The sequence below is a fragment of the Gallinula chloropus genome (genome assembly GCF_964237585.1).
Source record: "Gallinula chloropus genome assembly, chromosome: 1".
In the NCBI taxonomy this organism is placed as follows: domain Eukaryota; kingdom Metazoa; phylum Chordata; class Aves; order Gruiformes; family Rallidae; genus Gallinula; species Gallinula chloropus.
Genome location: NC_140085.1, coordinates 108,896,133 through 108,920,646, shown reverse-complemented (window position 1 = coordinate 108,920,646; position 24,514 = coordinate 108,896,133).

The window sequence follows — 24,514 nt, the reverse complement described above, 5'->3', positions numbered from 1 at the left end:
CCTGAATATTTTTGCCTCTTTTTATTCAATGCCATGGTTTCCCATAAATTGGTTATAGAATCATAGAATGACAAGGGGTGGAAGGGACGTTAAAGATCATTAAGCTCCAACACCCCTGTAATGGGCAGGGACACCTCTCACCACACTAGATCAGGCTGCTCAAGGCCCCATCCAACTCGACTTTGAACACCTCCAGGGAGGGAAGGGGCAGACACCACTACCCTGCGCAACCTCTTCCAATGCCTCACTAGCCTCATAGTGAAGATTTTATTCCTAATATCCAATCTAAATCTACCCCTTTCCAATTTCAAACCATTCCCCGTTGTCCTACCACTGCACACCTTTCTAAAAAGTCCCTCCACAGCTTTCCTGTAGGCCCCCTTCAGGTACCATAAAGCTGCTATAAGATACATGGAGCCTTCCTACAGTTTGCTTTTCTCTTTTCTGATCTCCTCCAAGTGATATCTATCCAATAGAAAGGGCAAGAGTTACTTTTGGTAAAATATTCATATCTGGGTATTTATCAAATAGGAAAAATAGACAATTTTGGGGGGTGATTTTTTTTGTTATGGTAGATTCATAAAATAAATTATGATTTTGGTAGCTGAGTTACAGCATGTACTGTTTTTCAGGTATTGTCAGGTGTAATAGGACAATTAAGAAGAACAAAGATAAAGGTTGACCTATATGAAGAACATGAGGAGGAAGAATGATACTAATGCTGGAAAGAAAGGAGGCGATGATCAATGTTCTTAAGTTAAACTCTTTTATGCCTCCTTTCCCATGCCAATTGCACCTTTTGTGCACCATGTGTCCAGACAGCAACTCACATGAATTTTTTAAGCCTCCCTTCCACATATTTTTCTCCTACATAATCATCCTGATTGCCTTATGGGTAAGGTAGGAGAAACAGATGCTTGATTTCAAAATGAGAAGTCTACATAAGTTAAGAAAGATAGTAAATCTTATCTTCTGATTGCCTTTGTTCCCACTCTTGCTTCTTCTAAGATCATTACAAGCAGTTGACTAGTAGGAGAAATACACAGGATTTTCTTGGATGACATTTTTGCAATCACGGAGTACAGCACATATAACATATTCAAATATATAATGAAAAGTTAAGGCACACAGTCTTGCATCCTTCTTTATGAGGAAGTATGAATTTTTTCATTAAAGGCATAGATTTTGTCTATATAATTTTGTTAATCTGAAGACAACCATATAAATTATTTTTTGCAGTGCAGGATTCTTGCAGGCATTTTGAGACAGCTGTATCAGAACTTGAATATTTGTGTAATATCCAAGGATTCAGACATACCTGAGTAATTTTCTTTCACTATCCCACATCAAAACTCAGTGAATGTGTATAACATTCCATTGCTTATGAGTCTTATTTATAAAAATATAGCAGCCAAGGCGAAAGTGAATATTCTTAAATGAGTTATATAGATTATCACTTAATACAACTGAGTTCACTATGTTCAGAGTTCCTTGGGGTTATCTTAGATTTAAGGCAAATATTCCTAATGGTTTATATGCATTTAAATGCAGTATTGATTACTTAGCATTTGAGGCTGAAGAAGCTGTACAACTTGAAAAAAGGCTGGAATAGTATTCTGACAGCTATCAGGAAGAAAACCAGAAAAAAAACTTCTCAAGTTGGGGTAAGGATAGTTTACTGGGAAAGCAGAGATATAGAAATAATAATAATAACAGGAGTTTATAGCGAAATATTTGAGACTGGTGATAATGCAGTTTCTCACCGGACCATGCAACTCAGGCCGTACAGCTCAGAGTCATCCCAAAACCATACCACCCTCAAAAACCGTATGTCCTGGACCGGAGTGCTCCTCCCCCCACCATCCCCCCCTTTATGCTGAGCATGATGTAATTGACATGGAATATCCTTTTTGGCCAGTTCGTGTCACCTGTCCCAGCTGTGTCCCCTCCCTGCTTCCTGCATGCCTTGCCTACTTGTTAGCAGGACAGCATGAACAACTGAAAAGTCCCTCACTGCTGGGCAACAATTCAAACATCAGAGTGTTATCAGGACTGCTCTCATCCTAACTCCCAAAAACAGCATTCCACCTCCTGCTAGAAAGAGATTAACTCTCTCCTAGCTGAAACCAAGACAAGTTTTTCTAGTGACCATATTAAATGTACCTGGATAATAATGAAAATAATCATTAAACAAATAATGTTAAAAATAAAATAATAACAACATATCAATAAAATGTAGACATCATCACTAAGGAATTATTTATACAAGCTATACGTGTGACATTATACAAAAGCGTTAGAAAACTTCAGACCTGTAGCAGATCATATAAACCCCATACACATAATTCCTCTTTCTCATTGGTTTCAGATGGCTTTCAAACCGTTCTCTTAAAGACTTTCCTGTGCATGCCTAGCAGGGTAACAGATCTGACTCCTATAAAATATTTTGCACAGGAAGGAAAAACAAGAAGGTTGCTAAGGATGAACTGAGGCATTGTGGCAGGATGCTCTTCACTGATGTCTCATGGAAATATGGAAGTATGGAACCCATGCCATCTGTTGCCACAGTCAGACTCTGTGCAATAGGAATCCTTCAAGTAGATTATTTTAAACTTTGAGGAACCAGAACATAGCACCGTAGTCCTGTTCATGTTTTGGCCCAAAGTAGTCATGTGAAGGGGAATGTTGATTTTAATATTACAGGGATAAAGTTTACCTAAAACTGAAGCATTTTCATCACCAGTCACACACTTTTTTATCCTCAAGTTCACTTACACAGCAACTGAGAGCACTACAAAAATGTTAAAGAATCAAAATATTAGGAATAAATATATAGTCACAAGATTGAAACTCCTTGATTGATGGAAAATAACAACAAAATTGTATAAATTTGTATGAAAAATAGCTATACAAATCTGAAGTAAAATATTTTTGAAGAGTTGAACTGAGAAAGATACATGCCCTCGAGGATATAAAATGTTTAAAGGCAGCATCTGATATTTCAGAAAAATGCTACTGTAGCTGTACCTAATAAAAATTGCATTCCTCCATCCTCTTATCCAGTTGTTCCTGGGTTGTTATTTTTAGGAAAATAACAACAAAACATATAATTTTTCATCTCATTATGAGCTTTCTGCAATAGTTAGATTATTTACTACGATATGTTTTCCAAGATTGTATGTAAATCATATCTTACTCTAAAGTAGATAAAGTTTCTGGAACGCATATTTTCTTTCTTAATAGTTGATCTTTTGAAAAGCAAACTATTTCTTCCTATTATGATTTTCTGAACAGAATACATAATTTAATAATTTCAATTCAATCACATTTGAAACCCTTTACTTCTCCTGCTGATGCTTTTCAGGAAAGTTTTACTAATTCAATAGTTCTACGAGGTGTTCTCTTAACCTGAGGATATTTATTCCATGTCTCACTGCTTCAGTAAGAAGTTAGAGCTTTGATAATTGCCCCACATGAAAGACCAATCTTTTATTTAATGCTTTATGTGTGTATGTTTTTTGTCCAGAACACTTACCTGTAAGCAACAGGAAACATTGTAATGATACACTTATAAGAAATCATGCACTTGATTTGTAGGTACATAATAAATCTGCAACTGATTTTAATAGAAAGTATGATATGTCTTCTGCAATTCAAACTTTTATAGTTTTTTAGGGTGTTGTTTAGGGTTTTTCTTTTCAAATGTTACAATGCACGTAATTTTCCATTTCATATTTTTGTTCAAGTATTAAAACAGTGTTAAATATACCCTGAATAAAACTGTGACAGATTTAAGATAACATTTTTTATATCTGAAGAAAGTATAGATTCCTCCTAAGAGTCAGAAAAATGTTTATGAGGATAAAGCAGCTACCGTTATGTAAAAGCTTATTGAATTTAAGTACTTAGATTCATTTTGTTGGGTTTTTTAACCTTCAGATTTTACTGGGCAACTATGAATTTTGGTTCCTGAGAATTTTTCTATTTAGTGTATTTTAAGAACTTTATAAAACCGTGTTATCATACAGTAGTTTTATTTAAAAAGCAGTGAAAAAATAATGGTGCTAGCTAAGTTTTAAGGTAAATGTTAGTTTGGTTTTGGTTTGGTTTGGTTTGGTTTGTTTAATAGTGTCAATTATAAATATTTCATATTGTCTCTTAAGTTAGAGGAAACTTGAAATATGGTACTCAGAAGATGACTCTTCTTCTGATGGGGAGGAGGCTAGGATACAGCAGCTTATTCAAAGAATCCTTTTATTCATCAGGGGATCAAGAACAATATTTTCAACTTTCTGTTGATGTCATAAATATAATTTGTGTCTTATGCCTATGTATGTTTTCCCACATTCTTGAAACACTACATTCACTTTGCATGCAAATGTCAGTTATATTAACCATCAGCATTATCTCAGACAGCTGAAGGAATCTGGAGTTATACCATATTGGATGCTCAGTGATGTTACTAAGGTTATTACCAGGAGGGTTACCAAGTCCTGAAAGAAGGCAGTGGGTGTGAGAGTACTGTAAACATCACAACAATTTATCTGACCTGCAATTAACTCCTCAAAGGCCTTGGAAAAGGAAGAAAGCTAGAAGAGGCTATCAGTCTGGGTACAACCACTAAACCCTGAGGTCTTCTTTTGAGCACATCTAATCTAACCAAAGCTTTTTCATTATGCTCTCAGTCCTCATCAGACATAAGAGGGTTTGTGGTTAAGTGCAGTTACAACTTTGACCACACCAGCAAACCTTTTTAGAAGCACAATGCACTATGAAAGTAGTTTGCAATCCTAAGGACACCCTGGAAACCCTTGATATGAAATTAAGGCCTTGAACTATAGATGTCACAGGTGGCTTTAATTGAAAGCTTCATAAAGTAATTCCAGTTAAATAACAACAAAACCAACAATACGTATGCCTCCAGTATATTTGCAGGCACAGAAGGATATATAAAAGCTTTTCTTTGTCTTTTTATCGACAATTTTCCATAACCTAATACCTGAATCACTCTAGGTAATGTTAAGCAGGAAACATTTACTAAATAAAATAATTTCTTACCATTCATTAAACCTTATTTTTAAATAACCTATTTAAACTGTGGAACAAGGGGTTTAGGTTCCCTCTCTCAGTCACTCTCCTTTTTATTTTTCTGTTAAGGCAAGACAGTATGTCTGAGTTTCATTTTATCTTGTGTATAGGTATAGAGAAAAGTAGATTTAAGGATACATGTCAACATTTTAAACTTGATGAGTTCTGTGTAGAAGGAAAAATCCCCACCCTTCTTCCCTATCCAAATAGGACAAATGTTTCTGTAGTACTTTTAATGAAGGAATGGAGTGGTATTATTCTGATGCTTTCATAATATAATAGCATGATTCAAAATGGAATTGATTAAACATTATTAATTCTTCTGTTTACTTTCCATTTAATCTATAACCTTTGAAACATGTCCAATACAATTATTTCTGGGGAAAAAAAAAGTATTAAAATTATCATTGTCTACAACCAGCTGTCATTATGCATATTCTACTGTATGGATCTTTTATCTTCTAAAAAGAACAACAAAAAGAACATGCCTGTGAAAGAAAGCTGATATGAAACAGTCTAGTTTGAAGTAAAGTTTAGGGGGGAAAATAAAAGAACAATGAGAAATTCTTGTTTCAAGGAAAAATCAGTTCACTACCAAATCTATGATCATTTTCAGAAAATGGAAAGAAAAACTAAGTATGATTATGAAAAGAAAAAACAAATGAGAGACTATACTGTTTAATATCCAAGGAAAAAAGAAATAATGGCTCTCAATAAAATAATAAAACCAGAAAAGATGATTGTTCAGATCAAGGGGATTAGATTGGAAGAAGTCTTGCATATGTAAATGAACAAACAGAACACCAGGAATCATTTTAAATTACTGTTTTGCTACAGCTGATGTTGGTATGTGGACTGATAACTCAGCTGTTATTTTATAAAGATACCTTAAAATAGTTGGGTATTTTTTCCCAGCAATGACAATGGTAAATAAATAGAATCACGGATACAGAATGCATCCATAGGTTTCTTGCAATGAAATTTTGTCATGACAGCTCTGGGTACATCTATTGGTCATATAAATGCCAAATATATCTATAGAAATTCCTTTTATAGCACATACTAGAACTAATTGGTGAAAAAAATCTTCTCATAAAGAAAGGGTCCTCAATACAAATTCTATAATCACAATCAACCAAAAATTTGCAAAAATTGCATTTCCAGATGTTGTTATTGTTTTTTTAGTTAAAAATGAGCTGAAAGCCACAAAAGTTGTTCTGATATTCTGAGTTTTATATTGTCTTTCCATTAATTCCTAAGAAATTGATTTTGGTTTACTTCTTGTAATTGCACGACATTAAGTTTCTGGTCTTTTTCCCAGTCAGTACAAGAAGACTTAAATTATTGAAGCAAATCTGAGGCAGCTATGATTAAAATATGCACAAATATAACATAAAACAAACAAAAAAATAAATAGCATTAGTTACTGGATACACACTCTTTAAAAACTTCAAATCAACTTTTCCTATCTTTAGATATTCTGCAGATTCTTACTCTGTGTAAGAGCTCCCATGGAAAATTATGTACCTGATATTCAGCACGTTTCCAATTGTAAATCTTTGGAAAACAAAAGAATGGCAGATTATGCAAAGTGAGAGTTCACAGGAGGGAAGAAATGAAAAACCCAATGACAAAGAAGCAACAAAGTGAATTAAAACCATATAAAGGAATAACCCACTAAAAAGCCACAGTACTTTCTCAAAGCATTTAGGACAGTACAGTAGATGTCTCTAAATGAGGTTCCCATAATTAAGTACTTGCCAGTGGAACCAAATAAAACACAAAAATCTCTGTTTTAAAATAAATATATAACCTCATTCCCTGTCTAAAAGACCAATCTTTAGTCAAATCCAAACTATCGAACAAAAATAAACAATCCATTTTTTAATAGAAGAAAAGAATTAATGTAATTTATCTGCAGAATTATTAATCACCTCTGTCATTTTAACTTCTATTTATACTTAAAATTCAGTCATCAGTGCAAATGTTAAGATATATTTTATCTTAATTTTAGATATGGTACTCCATAGGGCTCCTTGTTGTTGTTCTACACAGAATCTTGAAGTCCACGGTGCTCACAGTGAGAACTTTTGATTCATTAACTGCAAAATCAATATTAAAGTTGACATCCCAAACATGCTGATGAACAAATATCAGTACAAGCTAAACATGGATGACACTAGTACTCGACTCTCCACCCAAATCATGTTAAATGTCACCTGGGGAGGGGACAGCTAAGGGCAGGGTATAAAGGCTATTGAGGAAGTTACTCCCAAAGTGGGGAAGAGAAGAAATGGAAGACCATGAAGAGGCAGTTGACAGGTCATGTTCCTTCTCCTCCAACCAAGATAAGGACACCTTCTTGGTAAGCATTGAAACTTCACCTTTTGGTGAAGAATACCCAGGGGTAGTGTTTCGCTAGCATTGTAAACATATATATTAGCACAATTGCACTAAGTGCATTTAACAACGGCAAAGATCCCTGGATCTTTGTCTTTAATAAATTTTCTGATCCAGCTTTAAAAACTGTCTCAGTGAATGTCCTTTGGTGGCTCTGACAGGCAAATATTGACGGCAATATTTGGCTATTTATATAATCTTTTAGACTTAAATTATTACCAAGTCTGGGACTAAGACTGGACCTAGCTGCCCCTAGGCTCCTCTCTGAGAAAGTGTTTAGAAGGCAAGGGGGTCCTTTCTGAACCTCGTGACTCAGTGGAGGGCCTCCCTAAGCCACTCATCAGACTCATACCCTTTAATGAACTTTAAAGCTTGTCTATATGTTTCCAGGGGATTAAAATATATTTGTTCAACCTGGTCCTAGTCCACGGAAAGGGTCAATGATTAATTCTCATCTGCAAGTATTGGCACTCTGGAGCAACATAATGGGTTCTGAGCATGACATTAAAATTATATATGTATCCTGAAATTTTACTTCAGGCCATCTCTAGTCTGAGTCTACAGAATGAGCATTCAGTAGAAACTGGAGCACACAGATTGGATCCTGCAGCACATATCTCAGTTTACTTTCACCTGACAGAAATTCAGTTTGCATGTGCTGTGACTGAAAACAAAGCTTTTAGGGGATATAATCTCAACTTCAAACAAGCATCATCCTACTTCAATCAAAACCATTACTTTAGCCACACTCACTAAGAAATGAAACCTAATTTATCTGCAGTAACAATGCCGTGATATGATAGACCTCTAAAATATCCCTCTATCTCACTCCCTTCCCCTAGATTTTTTTCGCCTGGGGTGAAGACTCCTGACTTACTCATTGTAAAACACAGATTTCATACTTGGTCATACTTCTTGCCCTTGCCTGAACCTTCTCAGTTATACTATATTCAGTAAATAAAACTGCATATCACATCCAAGATGTGATAAGCAAATCAGAGATTTCTGATTAGGAAGTGGAAAATTGTATACTAAGACTTTGAATATTGTCACAATATTCAGTATATTAGAGGTTTCTTGAACCAAAAGAACGAAGTGCAGTATTTATTTATTGCCTACTTTATGTAACTAAGAAAGATGCAAAGATTTATGGCACTAAATGACTAAAAGAGCTGATCATTTTTAATCTATTTGCTGTCCTAGAACAGTTATTTCTCTGTAGTAAATACTGGAATACTTTTAATTCATTACCACAAAACACAGTCATTGTTGACCATGCCTACTAACATATTACTTCAAGTATTCCTCTTATAACATTGATGAAAAGTCTATTTATTATTCTTTTTACAGTTCAGTTTACATATTCTTCAATCAATAACACCTTGTGCACTGAAATATTATCTACAGCCCCCTCTATATGAGGATAATTTATATATATGTCTTCAGCTTGTACATTTTCCAAAAAACAGCATATCCGTTGATGTAATGCCCAAGGGAACAAATGAACAATTTACATCTATATTATTTTTAAACTTGAAAATAAATTAAATTGAATTCATATCAAATTTTATGTTCAACCTGCATGTCAATGTTAGTTTATTTTTGTCATAAGTGAATAGAATGAATTTATCAGAAACAGCTAATCAAACCAATAAAACAATGCTCACTGTTTAAAATAGGATAGTTAACAGCCTTTGATCTGTGGAGATTAAAATTTCTTTTGTTTGTTAAAGCACAGACTGTAATCATCACGACAGTGCAGAAATACAATTTCTTTGGAATTTAGTCATTACCACTGGTAAGAGCTAATTGGATATTAAGCCATTGTTCACAACAGTTGAACTGCCACAGATCTACAGAACATATAGATTTAATCAATTAAGGATTCTATGTTCTTCACTGTCTTAAAGTAATAATTTATTCCTATTTTTCCAATTGTTGCCTAACAACAGTGTTGCAAATTAAAATAAAAAAAAATAAAAGAAATCCAGTCAGTAGTTCATGGTCTTGATTTAATTTGTAGTGGAGTTAAAATTATATCAGCTAAAACTACCCTGATTAATGAAATGTGAATTTTTGTTACTGACCAGAAAGGAACTCGCAGAACTCCTACAGGAAAAAAAATAACAATTATTAAAAAAATAAAATCATAATATTCTGCTCTTCAAGCCTCTTTTCTAATTCTACAAGTAACTTTAAGGCTTGCACAAGGACTCATCTTAACTCTTCTTGCTGTATTGCTTACAATGACTGTAGATTTTTCTTTTCTCATTTTCTTTCAGTAGCTAACTATGTAGACAAAGGGCAACGGATGTGTTAACTACTCCACTTCACGCAACATCATCCTCAAGCAGCTCCGGTATGGTCCTACATAGCAACTTGATAACTCTTCTGCTGAGTTCTTTCTTTGGTTATGATAGTAATTTTTTTCCTTGTAATCAAGATTTTCTTGCCTAGACTGTAGTGTTGTCATGAAGTACTGCAGTTTCAGTTAATCCACTTTACCACTTGAAAATTATTTTGTCAAACAGAGACATACACACACCACATGCACAAAAGATCTTGATCTCATTATCATTCCAATTTCAGAGATGGGAAAATGAGGTAGAGACTGATTAAGAAAAAAAAATATTCATCTGATTGCAGGATTGAGCTTCTTCCAGTTACCTTTTTTATTAAAACAAACAAACACCACAAAAGCCAGAAGAAACAAGAGCAAACCATGTATGTGCATTGAGGGGGAAAAAATGGGTAGAAATCTTGGATTCATAGAGTTTTCATATTGTTCTAAAATATATTAGTAGTTCTTTATTATCTCTTTTCTTTAATATTCTCCCTATAACTTTAATATCTCACAGCAGATGAAGTAGACTTTATTTATATACAACTGGAAATTTAGAGTATAATTCATTTTATATGAAGCTCAACATAGTATTTTCTATCTCCAACAGAAAGACCTATAAGGGGTTTTCATCTGAAAGCTCTCTATAGAGATACAAGACTGAAATGAAACAAAATATACCAGGATTTTTGATTACACTTGGTAGAATATTTCAGAGCAAAATGTTAAAATTTAATAGAGGAATTTTGTAAATATTTCAGAACAGTTGTTGAAAAGACAACTTATTTTACATGTATTAAACACTGTAAAAGACCATTTTTACAATGTTAAAATGTTGCAGTATCCTATTTGAAACTGAATAAAACTATTCAAATAAACCTTTCATCCATGAGATTGTCTATGCAAGAATTAATTTAATACAATGTATATTAAGCTTGCAGTCAGAAGTCTCTCTCCTGTCTGGATCGTTTATTTTAAAGGTAGAAGTTTGAACATTTCCTTCTCCAGGGATGGTTTTGCCCTTTTATACTTCTTGGATTACAAATCTAAGTAACATTTTATTGCCAGGCTACACAGATGAAGGTTAATTTTGAATTATTTGAATTTTTTTAAATCAACTTTTTCTATACAGTTTGAAAATATTCTCCTGAGAGAAATTGGCCTTATAGGTAACAGCTATAATTTAATTTTCTAAAAACCTTGTATTATAATTATGGATAAATAAATAAAGGTAGACTATTCCAATGAACCAGCAATTTGCCTGCTGTATTAACAGCTGGCTGGGATTCCTGTTTGCCTGATATATTCCCACAGGTAGCTTGTCACTGCTTGAGCAGAGACTGGCTTGGACTAATAAACATATAACTAGAATGTTGATTGAAATTAGGCAAATTCTAATTCACATACTATGGGCAAAAAATCGTAAAGTCAAAGCTCAGTGTAAAACAATTCACTGGAAATGGAAAAAATTGCAAAGGACATTTTGGAAATAGAACTCAGATTCTTCATAATTTTGGATTGGTTTGTTGTTTGTTTTTGACTATTATTATTTTATGAAAATAGTCCAAAGAATGGACAGAAAGTTAGAAAATCATTGGAATGCATTTTAAAAGTATCAGTAGCCAATTCCTGACCAAGTTTTTAATTTTCCTTCTTTTTCCTTTGTGTCTTGATGTAGCAATTAACTTTGTATGTGTTCTACCTCTAAACTCCGTTTTGTCCATTCATTCATGGAATGAACAAGTAGGCCTCTCAGAAAAACATCTTTGGAAGCAACTAGAAGCAAGCACATATGAAATGCTCGAGCTGAGTTTTTCAGGGGAGGTAAATACACAAGTTTTGAAGAAACAAGGAGGTATTGAAAGAAGTATTTTTCCTCGGACTGGGCAGTTTTGAAAATATTAATATGCAGTCATAGAAATATTGCCAAAGTGATATCAGTTTAGCACTGAGACAGGGCATTTCTTTCTCTGAGCCTCAGAGATATAGCTTGATGCAAAATTGTCAGCAGGAAGTGTAGATCTGAGAGTCAAGAGTGTGAAAAGCAGTAGAAGCTCCTGGCATCTGGGAGGCAGTGCTGGCTTTGGGTATGATAGAGTTAATTTTCTTCATAGTAGCTGATATGTTTTGGATTTGTGATGAAAACAGTGTTGATAATCATTGAATCATAGAATGTGTTACGTTGGAGAAGACCTTTAGTGGTCATCTAGACCAATTTCCCTGCAGTAAGCAGGGACACCTTTAACTAGATCAGGTTGCTTAGAGCTTCATGAAGCCTGACCTTGAATGCCTCCAGGGATGCGACCTCCACCACCTCTCTGAGCAACACATTCCAGTGTCTCACCACCCATATAGTGAAGAACTTCTTCCCAATGTCTAATCTAAACCTACCCTGTGCTAGTTTAAATACAGAGATGCTTTTGTTATTGCGTAGCAGTGCTTACACAGAGTTGGGGACTTCGCTGCATCTCACCCCATCCCACCAGTGAGCAGGCTGAGGCTGCAAGAAGTTGAGAGTGGACACAGCTGAGACAGCTGACCCCAAATGACCAATGGGATATTCTGTACCATATCGTATCATAGTCAGCAGTATAAAGCTGGGGAAGAACAAAGAAGTCAGAGGCATTCTGAATGATGGTGTTTGTCTTCCCAAATAATCATTATGCATAATGGAGCCCCGCTTTCCTGGAGGTGGCTGAAAACCTGCCTGCCCATGGGAAGTGGTGAATAAATTCCTTGAATGAAAGCCTTGTGCATGGCTTTTGCTTTAGCTATGAAACTATTTTTATTTAAACCCATAAAATTTCTTATTTTTGTTCTTCTACTTCTCCCCTCCCTTCCCACTTTGTAGGGAGAGAGTGAGCAGCTGTGTGGTGCTTATTTGTCAGCAAGTATTAAACCACAAAAGAGGCTCAGGAAAATAAATGGAGTTCCACCTAAAGAAAGACTGTTCTCTAATTTTCTATAGCAAGGAGCAAGCAAAAGGGAACAGTGAAACTTTTCAAGGAGAAGTGGAGGTATTCTGCAAAATAAATTAAAACATTGATGTAGCATGGAAATGACAGAGAAAGGAAAGAAAACCCCAAGACAGTAGTTAAAGCTTTTCAATGATATATTATATTTTGATAAGACTTCACTCAGCTATTGTGAGACAGATGTCAAGCATTAGATTAGGCTTTGCAGTTCAATTTGCAGCAATATAAACCCATGACAGCTTTGTGTTTTCACTGCATATTTGAGCGTATAGCAGATGAAGCTACAGTATACCTGTATTCCTTTGTATATAGGGAAAAAAAATAATTCTTTGTATATGATCAGATATGGCATTTTTACTCCACAAGAATCTATAGATTTTATGCAGCTTTCTTTCACCTTGGATGCTCTTCCTATTATGTAAGCTTTTTTTTTTAGATTCCACTGTACTCTACCATATGCAGCTTTTCTCTTATGTTGTGCCTTTAGTTTTATTGTGAAAGATGTACATCAAAGCTAGAGTTGTAAACCTGACTAAGCAAGAACAATACATTGAACACAATGCTTGTGTTCAATTAAGATGCAGATTCCAGATTGCTGCATTGCTTGCAAACTGACATTTCTCTCTTATAGCAGTACTTCTTATGGAATGGAAGAAATACTATCTTAATTACATTTCCAGAACATCTATTTTTTTAAAAGGAACAAGCCCTTACCAAGGAAACAAATTATTTAGTTGTTACTTGATATAGATGATAGATAGGATCACAGAATCACAGAATCACAGAATTGTAGGGGTTAGAAGGGACCTCGAGAGATCATCGGGTCCAACCCCTCTCACAATTTTTCACCTCAGCAATTTAAGGACATTCTCATTAGCACTGAAGGTGTAAATTCCTTACAAACCTAAGAAATCTGAAATCATAAAACCCTAATATGATCAGGTGTTTGGGGTAAAGTTGTGATCAAATAGATCAAGTACAGTTACTTAGTTACTGGCTGAAAGAAGATTCAGGAGTATATTCTTATCCTTGCAGAAAACAAGAGACTTAAACCCCTTCAAACTGAAGAAAATATTTTGTACTGAAAATAGGAAAAACACAGGTTAGAGATTTGACTCTAAGTGATTGCATCAAGATTTATGCAATAGGTGAAGAATTATTTATTTTAACTGTGAAACAAAGCTCACACTCCTTCCTTTTTATTCATCTCAATATGTAAGGTGAATTAGGAGACGGGAGATGAAAAGCTGATGGCAGATTTTGTGAGCTTCTTCACTACCTTCAGGGATTATATGTGATTTAGCCTATGTGATAACATAAGATGCAGCTGCCCCATAAAAAGTGTATTTGCCGGGACAGCAATTTGTACTCAGGATATTCCTTTCATAATCAGCTTATTGCAATTTGAACAAGATACCTTTTGCTCAGTAACAGAATTCAACCCTTACAACCTTCATGCATCTGTGCACTGACGTGTAGGTGTTGGCATCATCTGCTGTTCCTTCCCCAAAGGCAGAATGAAGTAAAATTGGTTAAGGGGATTTTATTTTTTCCTGCAAAGATTATCCCTATAAAGACTAATTCAATTTCAATGAATTATTAATTGGTGGACTAGAATGCTAAACAAACAGGATTGCTATATATATACATGAATGTTGTGAGTGTACATACAAACAATACAAGAAAGTATTAATTTACAATGAGAATATTAATTCGGTACTGAAAGTACAAGTGCATTATAAGGCTTTTTATACTAAATCTCTTCTGTACACATAAGCAAAGGGACATTAACATTGCAGACTCTTCTTTCCTTGCTACTTTATCAGATTTGCAGTTTTGCAGAGAACTGAATGAAAATGTGTAACAGTTAGCTAGATCGGCCACAAGTATGGAGTAATGCATCCAGGTCTGGAGTCCTCAGCATAGAAAAGGTACAAAGCTGTTGCAGAGAGTCCAGAGGAGGGTCACAAAAAGGATCAGAGGACATAGACTTGGTACTGTTCAGCCTGGAGAAGTGGAGCCTCTGGAGATTCCTTATTGCAGCCTTTCAATACTTGAAGGGGGTTTATAAGAAAGATGGGGACAAATTTGCTTGTAGGGCCTGTTCCAATACGACAAGGGCTAATGGCTTTAACATATTATCTTGCTCTCTTTAATGAAAACACAAAAAATAGACATACTTAACTGACGTGTGTAGATGTTCAGGTTTTTTTTGTTTGATGACAGATAACTGAATAGTAACCTCTTGCCTATACTTTATCTAATCTGTGCCCATTAATTACTCAGTTTGAAGCTTACCCTGCTTGCAGGAGATGAGTGCTTTTTGAGACAGTTCTTTAAAGAAAAGAGTTTAGCAGGCATTTCAAAACAAATTCCTCAGAAATGTAGATGAATTCAGGTACTGTTAAATGATAGAATTATAGAACATCTTGACTTGGAAGGGGCCTGTAAGGAATTTCAAATCCAATTCCCTGCTTCTCGAAGGGCTACCTAAAACTAAACTGTATGATTAATAGCATTGTCCAGTCGCTCCTTGAACTATGAGAAGACTTCACTCACTGGCCCCTTTCACTAAAACTAGGCCCTTGGAACCTCATTAGTGACTGACAGCCAGCCTGATATAACCCTATTAAAATACGCATTTTGACATACAGAATTTAAGGAAAAGGGTAAAAATAAAAAATAAAAATGTTTGGATTGTAATAATGCTATGCTGAATAATAATAATTTTACGCTGAATGGTTGCATTCAATGAAGCTATTTCAGTGATCTTAGTGAGGCCCAAGGAGTTCTTCATGCTTAATTTTTGATTTCGTATTTGCCTTTTATTGTCCAGGAGATTCTTCTGTACAGATCAAATGCCAGATTCTTTTTCTAAATTCTTTAATATTTCTAATGACTTTGACTTATAAAGAAATATCACTTTTTGCCAGTCTAAATAATTTTAGAAAAGAAAAGGTTTCATTTTAGAGCAGCTAGGATTTTTAATATACATCTATGTATACTTACAACCCATGAAATTTCCACAGGTCAAAATGCTATCTTTTTACTGTGCCTGACTCTAAGAAATTACTTCTTCATCTTATCTCTCCTCCATTTAAAGATAACTGCCCTTTATTATGGTATAAAATAAAGATTTTGGTTATTCAATGGAAGGAACACATGCTGTGTTTGGATAAGCAGAATTTAGCTGTATTGATTAACACAAAGTATTGTCATAGTGAAGACTGAGAACTGTCATTTTATTCAACTGGAATGATTTATTAAAATTAATCTGAGCTAATCCCAGGAGCCAGAGTGTATCTCAATATGCAGCTTAGTCCCTGCTAGAATCTAAGCAACTTCATCCTGTGAGCAAACAGAAATTCTGGGTTTCCACTTTTATCTTCCAATATAGCATGAAGAGAAGGAAAGGGAGGAAAATGTCAGTCAGCATTTCATGTAGGTCTTCATCAATTACAAATATACTCATCTTGTCATCTTGTAATAAGCCTTATAATAATTTAAGCATATGTGCATATATGCATATGTAGAGACAATGCATGCTCATCACAGTGCATACTGGTGGTGCAAAGTGTACATACAAATCAGTGGAGCTTTGCCATAAAAGCATGTACTTACCTGTACTATTTCTGCATGTACATTATGATTCAGATGCCAAATATCTAATGCCTTAGATAACTGACTATGGTTTGTGAAATTTATGATGTTTTAAAGAAAATGTTCATTTATCATTTATCATGGACCTACCAACCAAACCAGGATGTTTAAATACTTTGATAGCGCAAAGGAATTACAATTCCTCAAATGTACTAAAGCCTTAGTCATTTCAAGAGTTAAAAGGATGGTATCAACTGTTTGTTAGTAAAAAACTTTGGTCATCATGTGTGGTAAAAGCATACAGAATCAAAAGCTTATGCACTAACATCCAATTCCCTCTATGAAAAAATTTATGCTCATGTCACATGATGCTTTATATTTGCAGCATGAACAATTATTTGAATAAGAAATGGTTTTAAAGCTTACTAATGTCAACAAATGAATATAAGCCAATGTCAATTACATTCCTTCATCCAAAACATAACATTTGAATTGGTAGAACGGAAGAATGCATTATTTTCCTTATCTCTAGGATATTATTTTCGTTATTTTCATTATCTCTAGGATTGGTGGCAATCTAATATATGGAAAATTAATTTTCTGTACATCAAAACAAGTTTTGACTCAGTCTCTCTGAGACAGTAGAATAACCTGTTTGTCATCCTCTCAACTGTCGTCTTAAGAAAACTGACTTGCAGCTGTGCTGTAATGCACTGATGGCTGTGCACAATAATCTACTGCACTGAAGAATGCTGAAGACTGTATGCCTTGAGTTTTGACTTTGGGTAGTAAAAAGCCTAAAATGCTGTTGTCAGGTTTTGTTCATTTCTTGGGATGCATACCCTTTTTTTTTTTTCTTTTAATTATTTTTTATTTTACAGACAAAAAATAAAAACAGATGCAGAGGAGTCAAAGCTATCTGGAAATCAGATTGAAGTTGACAATTTTCATCCGGAAGGACAAATTTTGAGAAGATAATATTTTGGTTTTGTTTCATTAAGAGTTCTGCTGCATTTCAGCTCAAACAAACTGACATTACCTTTTCTCTCTCGAGAGTTTTTATCTCTACTATTAAACTGAAAAAATGCATTGCTTTTCCACTTTTAATGCTAGGAATAGCAGTATAGATAGCAGGTGAAAGAATGAGATGCATTCCTACAATATTCCTGTACAGCTGAAATAATGAGATTATATCCCATTTTATGATTTGAGTGGGTTCCATAGTACCTCAGCCAAACAAATTCAAACATGCTGGTATTCAAGCAATACCTTTATGACAAGAAGTGTCAAGGGCACACTGATGTTATGGCTTTCTGGTGAACTCTGTGTACATACTAAAGACAACCACTCTACATTTAATAGCTTTAAGACTGCTGTGGAATACTAATACCTTTTTCTTATGGTTCCATAGGAGGCTAATGCTTTGCTTTACTTAGATACAACTATATTTGAGCTTATTCAATGCTGTATCAGCATTTCTACATGACATATGCAACAAGTAGGTGTTGCAGGATGTTAGTAAAGTCCTTTCTGTGCAATGGACTCAATCAGTCCTACACTGAAGAATTATAGTCACTGTTAGTACCCCAGAAAAATCAAGTCCCTTTTTCCAAATCATGGGAACCATGGAACCATAAGAAGAAATCCTGGCCTATAAAGGAAAGTATTATAAACAGAATAGATTTGAAGGATTATAAAGGAACGTGTAATTAGGTGTTCTTAGCATAGTAGTAAAAAGGCACATTGACATAGAGATTTTTTGCTTTACTTTTGTCCTGTGACAGACATCTACAATGCACAACCTAGTATAATACAATATTTGAGTGTTTTCATGAATCTATCCATTTACATTCTTTAAAAAATGTAGAGAGAAGTGATCTTCAAAAACAGATTAGAAAAGTGAAGGACACCATATTTTGACGTGACAGAACAAAAAACCGAAACAATCAACAGACCAAAAAACAACTCCAGTCAGCTATTAATATCAACTAATTAACTTCTGAACTGGGTCCAGGAAATGGCAAAGTACTAATTAAAAGTAGATTTCTTATATATGGTGCCATACCACAGAAAATGTGAGAAACGTCATTTGAAAATACATAAAAATACATTCACTCATATTAATAAAAGGAATCTTTCATTTTGCATGGCTCCCATCCTGAATGGTGTTGGCTTTTGGTAAAGCTGGTTATTATTTTATATTCTAAAAATTATGTTTCTAATCCCAAAACATATATTTCAATATACTTTTTGAAGTTCTGAAATAGAATCTACAAAAAGAATTTTCTTCACTGAAATTCTTTGCTAATACGTTTGTAGCACACAACTTCAAAATTATGAAAATGTGATTGATTCTGTCACCAACTTATATATCTGGAGGTTTACTGCCTCAAAACTTTGTTCTCAAATCTGTAATAAAAAATGATGTATTTACTAGTTGCATCTGAAAGTGACCTGTATTACAGGGTTTAGTAGTCTTACTTGACATCTAATTCATATTATAATAAAAAGTGTCCTGTACAACCTTGGATGGAGAAATTGAACTTTTCCTTTCTTTCTATTCAGTGATTAAAGTATTCTGTTCATTTTAAAATCATCTGAATTTCATCCAGTGACATCTAGAATTTCAAGATAATTATTTTAAAGCTTCAAAGAGAAAAATGTCTGCAGTAATTTTTGTTTTGTAACATAATGTAACTGTACCTGGTTTTATCCTATTTTACTGTCTCTGTTCTTAAAGGTGAACAGCTCTATTCAAGACATGTTTCTGCTTAGAATTCATTCCTTAAATCAGGCTCTCTAGCTTTGTTAAAGTCATCCACCACAAAAGGTAATTCCTGTTCAGAGTAAGACATTTTAAAATATTCTACAGAATAAATTTACCACTAGAGGAGACATTTTTAAGCAAAAGGGAAAGGGAGTGGTTCACAGTGACCTCTAGAATGCGACGATTTTGGAAGGAGAACAGGACAAGTATTGTAAAGTTTGAGATCGTGCAGAAAATCCCTGCACTAAACTGAGTAGATTAGACAGAGCAAGCTGACTCCTGCGAGCTAGAACTGCTGTACTGGTATTTGTGGGATACTGGAAATGGGCAGATGAGGGCTTGCAGCAGACCAGAAAAACATGACTGCATGCATACATGTGTGTTTAAGAATGTGTACCTGCAAGTATATCTACATATATCTGTCTCTGTGGTATAGAGGTGAAAAAAGAGAACGCGTAGTCTACTACAGGACGCAAGAAGTGTAATCCCCCAACACACGTTAGAGCAATGCTGCTCCAAAGAACTAGACCCAGAGCAAATATTCTGAACAAATCACTGCTAATTACTATATTATTTTATCCAGAGTGACATTTAAGCAATATGACAAGAATGACAAATAGAATTACAATATGGTAATAGAAAAGTAGAATTTTCCTTCGAGCAAAAAGTTCAAGGCGAGTTTTGCATGAGAAATGGGTGTTAGTTGTCAGAAACAAGTAATGAGAATGGCAAGACATATACAAGCCCAGAAGGGAATCTTCTGCAGTCTCACTTACTGTTTGCTAAAATAAAAGCCTTTATATTTATATGAAAAACTTTTAATGCATTTCTTTTGATGTGTTATTAGTCAGAGAGTAAATGCATCAATAACTTCATTTTTAATTAAAAAAAAAATCCATTCTCTGATTCTTTCTGAACTTAGTCTGCTAAGATCCTGTACTCTGAAAAGCAGTTGCAAGTAAATTTTAGAGTGTGTGTGTGTGTGTGTGTGGTCTGGACTCAGCAATAATTTTAATAGCAATAATTTTATCCAGATTTTCATCTTGCTCTGTGCATTCAGTTCCTGATATGAATGAATACCCTGACTAATACTCAATATAAATGAAGATTATGCAAAAAAAAAAAAAAGCAGATGAATATTTACATTCAACACATCATACAAAACATTTTTGAAACCTAAAATAATCAGGAGCTGTTACTATGCTGTATTGTGACAGCGCTTATTACAAAGAACACTACTTCAAAGTGACTCCTAAAAATTGTGCTGTGATGCATAACATCTGCTGGTTCTTGTTTGGATGGGTTTTTTTGTCTGCTTTAATTACAGCAGAATGCACCTTTTCTCTGTGAGATGGAACAAGTAGAATTTATACCTGAATGAGAAATTTTCATGAAGGTTTAGAGGAATAGAAGGAGCAGACCATGCCTTACCATTGTTTTTAACAATGTGGAATTTACTATAGTGAAAACAGAGTGTACCACATGTGGACAAATATCTCCAGACACTTTTTTTCCCCTTTTTTTTCTTTTCCTTCTTCTTCTTCCTATTGTTGCTGCTGTTGAGAAATGATGAAAGGAAGTAGAAACCCAACAGAGCACAGAGATACCCAGCTTGAAATATCCTCATGGCTCCTGAATCTGTCTCAGTAGCCTGAGTAGATGTTATTCTTTGTCTGGCTCACAATAGGAGGTCACACTGAGAAGGTCTCTCCCTGTTTACTTTTGGGGTAATCCAGGGATAGTCTCTCTCATTCACCTGCAAGGCTGCACAAACATCTTTGCAAATGCTATTACATTTGCACAGACAGTTCACTGAACTTGTGTGTCAGTCTAGTAACAAGCAGATGTTCTTTATAGATGTGCTACGATTATAGGAGTGATACAGAGATTTCATGAGGCTCGCAAAGGAGAACAGCACACAGAGAATTTTGAAAAACTGAGCAACTGACTGACATGCTGGAACACGTGCTATGTGTTGGTGAAATACAATGCCTTCTTTCCTGTCAATTTTTAATTTAACACCTTTAGACTCACCACAGTCTCACCCTCCTTCATCTTTTCCATAGCAGACTTTTCACCCAGACACCTGCACCCACGGGGTCACATTGAATTTTTTTTTTATGTCCTCCTCCTCCTATTCTGGCATACTGATTGACTCAATGACAGTCTTCAATTTTATCTTCCTCATCCTAATCCCATCTCAGTGTTCATTTCTCTGTTTTCAGTCTAGGGGCCATCTGCTTTATGTCACTCAGACAGTCTTCCCATTTGCAGTACCTGTTTTCAATGGCCAGAAGTGACTACATGTTAATAAGAGGGGATTATGTTGTGGGAGAAGGCCATGAAATGCAATGTGCTGTTCAAAAATGATGACACATGCTAGAGTGGGGACTCCCCTGAGGGACTGTGGGTCACTTATACTGAGGCTGGGACCACAGCGAAGGACTGTAGTGCATAGGTGACTCACACCAGAGCAGGGATTCCCATGAGGTATCATGACCTGTGGCTGAACCATGCTCAATCAGGGACACTCCTGAAGAACTTTAGCCTATGGAAATCCATGCCAGGGAGGGAACAGAACTGGGACCCCACATCCTGTGGATAATCTACACCAGAGTAGAGACACAGAACAGTGGGGTGGCAGGAAACTATTAGGTGTAGATTGGAAGAAAAGAACCATTGTGCCCAGAGTGGCTAAATTCTATCTCATACCAAAAAAAAGCAAAACATGGTTATGCAGACAACCTTCACCTCCTACACCACCCAACCCCTCCCTGAAAGAATTTTACTGGAGTGTAACCCATGATCAATATATGGAAAAAAGAGGCTATGAAGGAAGCAGGATAGATGTTAAAAAAGTACTTATTTAGTTGTTTTTTATTCCTTTCTCACTGTCTGAATGAGGGATCAGAAGTCTGTGTCTGCTGTCAAGGAATTAAGTCAAATAAAATTACCCTGCTTCAGACTGTTTTGCTGGCAATACTATACTATGCTGTAAGCATGACATCCACACCACATATTCTTAGTCCTTTTGCCTTTCCAGCTCTGTCCTTTGGTCAAACTAATCTGTTTTCCTAGCCAACCTCATCCTTGAACGGTAAGGTAAACCTGTGTTCCAGTTCTCCATTTTTTCTTGCACTCAAGCCTAAATATGTCCTTTTAATGCCCTGTTATGTCATCCAGCCCTTGGTAGACAGAACTTCTCATAGAATCATGAGGGTTGGAAGGGACCTTAAAGATCAAGTTCCAACTCCCCTCCCATTGGCAGGGACACCTCTCACTACATCAGGCTGCTCGAGGCCCCATCCAACTCAGACTTGAACACCTCCAGGGAGGGGGCAGACACCATCTCCCTGGTCAATCTGTTCCAATGCCTCACCACACTCACAGTGAAGATTTTCCTCCTAATATCCAATCTAAATCTACCCCCTTACTATTTCAAACCTTTCCCCCTCATCCTATCACGATACATCCTTCTAAAACGTCCCTCCCCAGCTTTCTTGTAGGCCCTCTTCAGGTACTGGAAGGCTGCTATAAGATCTCCCCAAAGCCTTCTATTCTTCAGACTGCACCTCATCTCTCTCAGCTTGTCTTCATAAGAGAGGTGCTCCAGCTCTCTAATCATCTTCATGGCCCTCCTCTGGACCTGTTCCAACAGTTCCATGTCCTTTTTATGTTTGGGACTCCAGAACTGGACACAGTACTCCAAGTGGGGGTCTCACAGAAGTCAAGTAGAGGGGGAGAATCACCTCCCTTGACCTGCTGGCCACGCTTCTTTTCATGCAGCCCAGGATAGGATTGGCCTTCTGGGCTGCAAGCACGCATTGTCAGCTCATGTCAAGCTTCTCATCCATCACCACCCTCAAGTCCTTCTCTGCAGGGCTGCTCTCTATCACTTCATTTCTCAGCCTGCATTGATGATGAGGATTGCTCAGGTGCAGGACCTTGCATTTATCCTTTCTGAACCTCATGAGGTTCACGTGGGCTCACTGCTCCAGCTTGGCCAGGTCCCTCTGGATGACACCCCATCCTTTCGGTGTGTCAACTGCACCACACTGGTTGGTGTCATCTGCAAACTTTCTGAGAGTGCACTCAACCCCATCGCCAATGTCATCGATGAAAACATGAAATAGTACTGGTCACAGTATGGACCTCTGAGGGACACCAGTTGCCACAAATCTCCATCTGGACTTTTATTCTGTGTCATGATTCTTCCTTCAATGGGAAGTGTGGAAAAAAAAGGACAGAGAGCACAGAGTGAACAAATAACATAATTATTTTTTTTTTCTACTGACCACCTCTGGACCTCAGGCTAACACTACTTCAACAGTAAAGATCAGTAGAAAGGAAAATGTTTTTAGAGCATGGACAACGCAAAGAAAATCTTTGAATAATTAGACAACAAATCTAAAAAATTGGTGAGCATCTACAAGCTATTTAAAACCAAAATGCTAAGGATCTTCTCCCAAGTATAATGATATAGGAATGTTTCAATTTATTTCAAGATTTAGAGGTGGGGGGTTGGAGGTTGGGGACCGAGTTTTTTAAATAAATTTTAAATAATAATAATAGTATTCTTTACTAAAACACCTGACAGAAAAAAATCAAGCCCAAATGGTTAAAGTTTAGGAAAGTTAGAAGCTAGTATAAAACCAACATGTAGCAGTTTATATTGAGAAGTATAATCTCATTAAGAAGTTGTGTACCTGTTCAAACTCAAATATCTGTTATAATAAAATATAGCAGAACATTATTTTTGGGCAGCAAAGGGAAAAAATGTCAAACTTCCTTGCAGAAAGAAAAGTAAGATCTGTGCCAACTAGTTGATTTATACAGGTTTCCCTTGTTATTTATTAGTGTAGTGTTGTACCAGGATTGGCAGGTTTCACTCTGTCTTCAAGCTTGCAGGGAACCTTGCCAAGGGAGCCTAACTTTCTTCAAGTTGCCCTGGTTATTCCAAACTGGAATGATGTTTTGAAGGTCATTAATTTATTCCCAAACAATTCTTAGAATACATGTAAAAATTCCAATATATTCACTGTAAGGTTACCCACCATAAGTTTATAAAACTTTTTTTTTTTTTTTATTTGTTATCTTCTGTATTTCCAGAGCAGTAAATTGAAAGGTTAAGAATTAAATTCTGGTTAATAACCTTTACATATTTTTTTCCTACACCTACATTAGAATTCATAAAAACAATGTCACAACACTTCCTTTTTTACTTCACTCCCATTTTGAACATTTTTGGGGCTACTAAACTGTTGTAGTATTATATATATACATATATATAAATGTGAAGATGCTGCAGCATTTCAAACATTGTGATAGTTTAGTGAGGAAAAT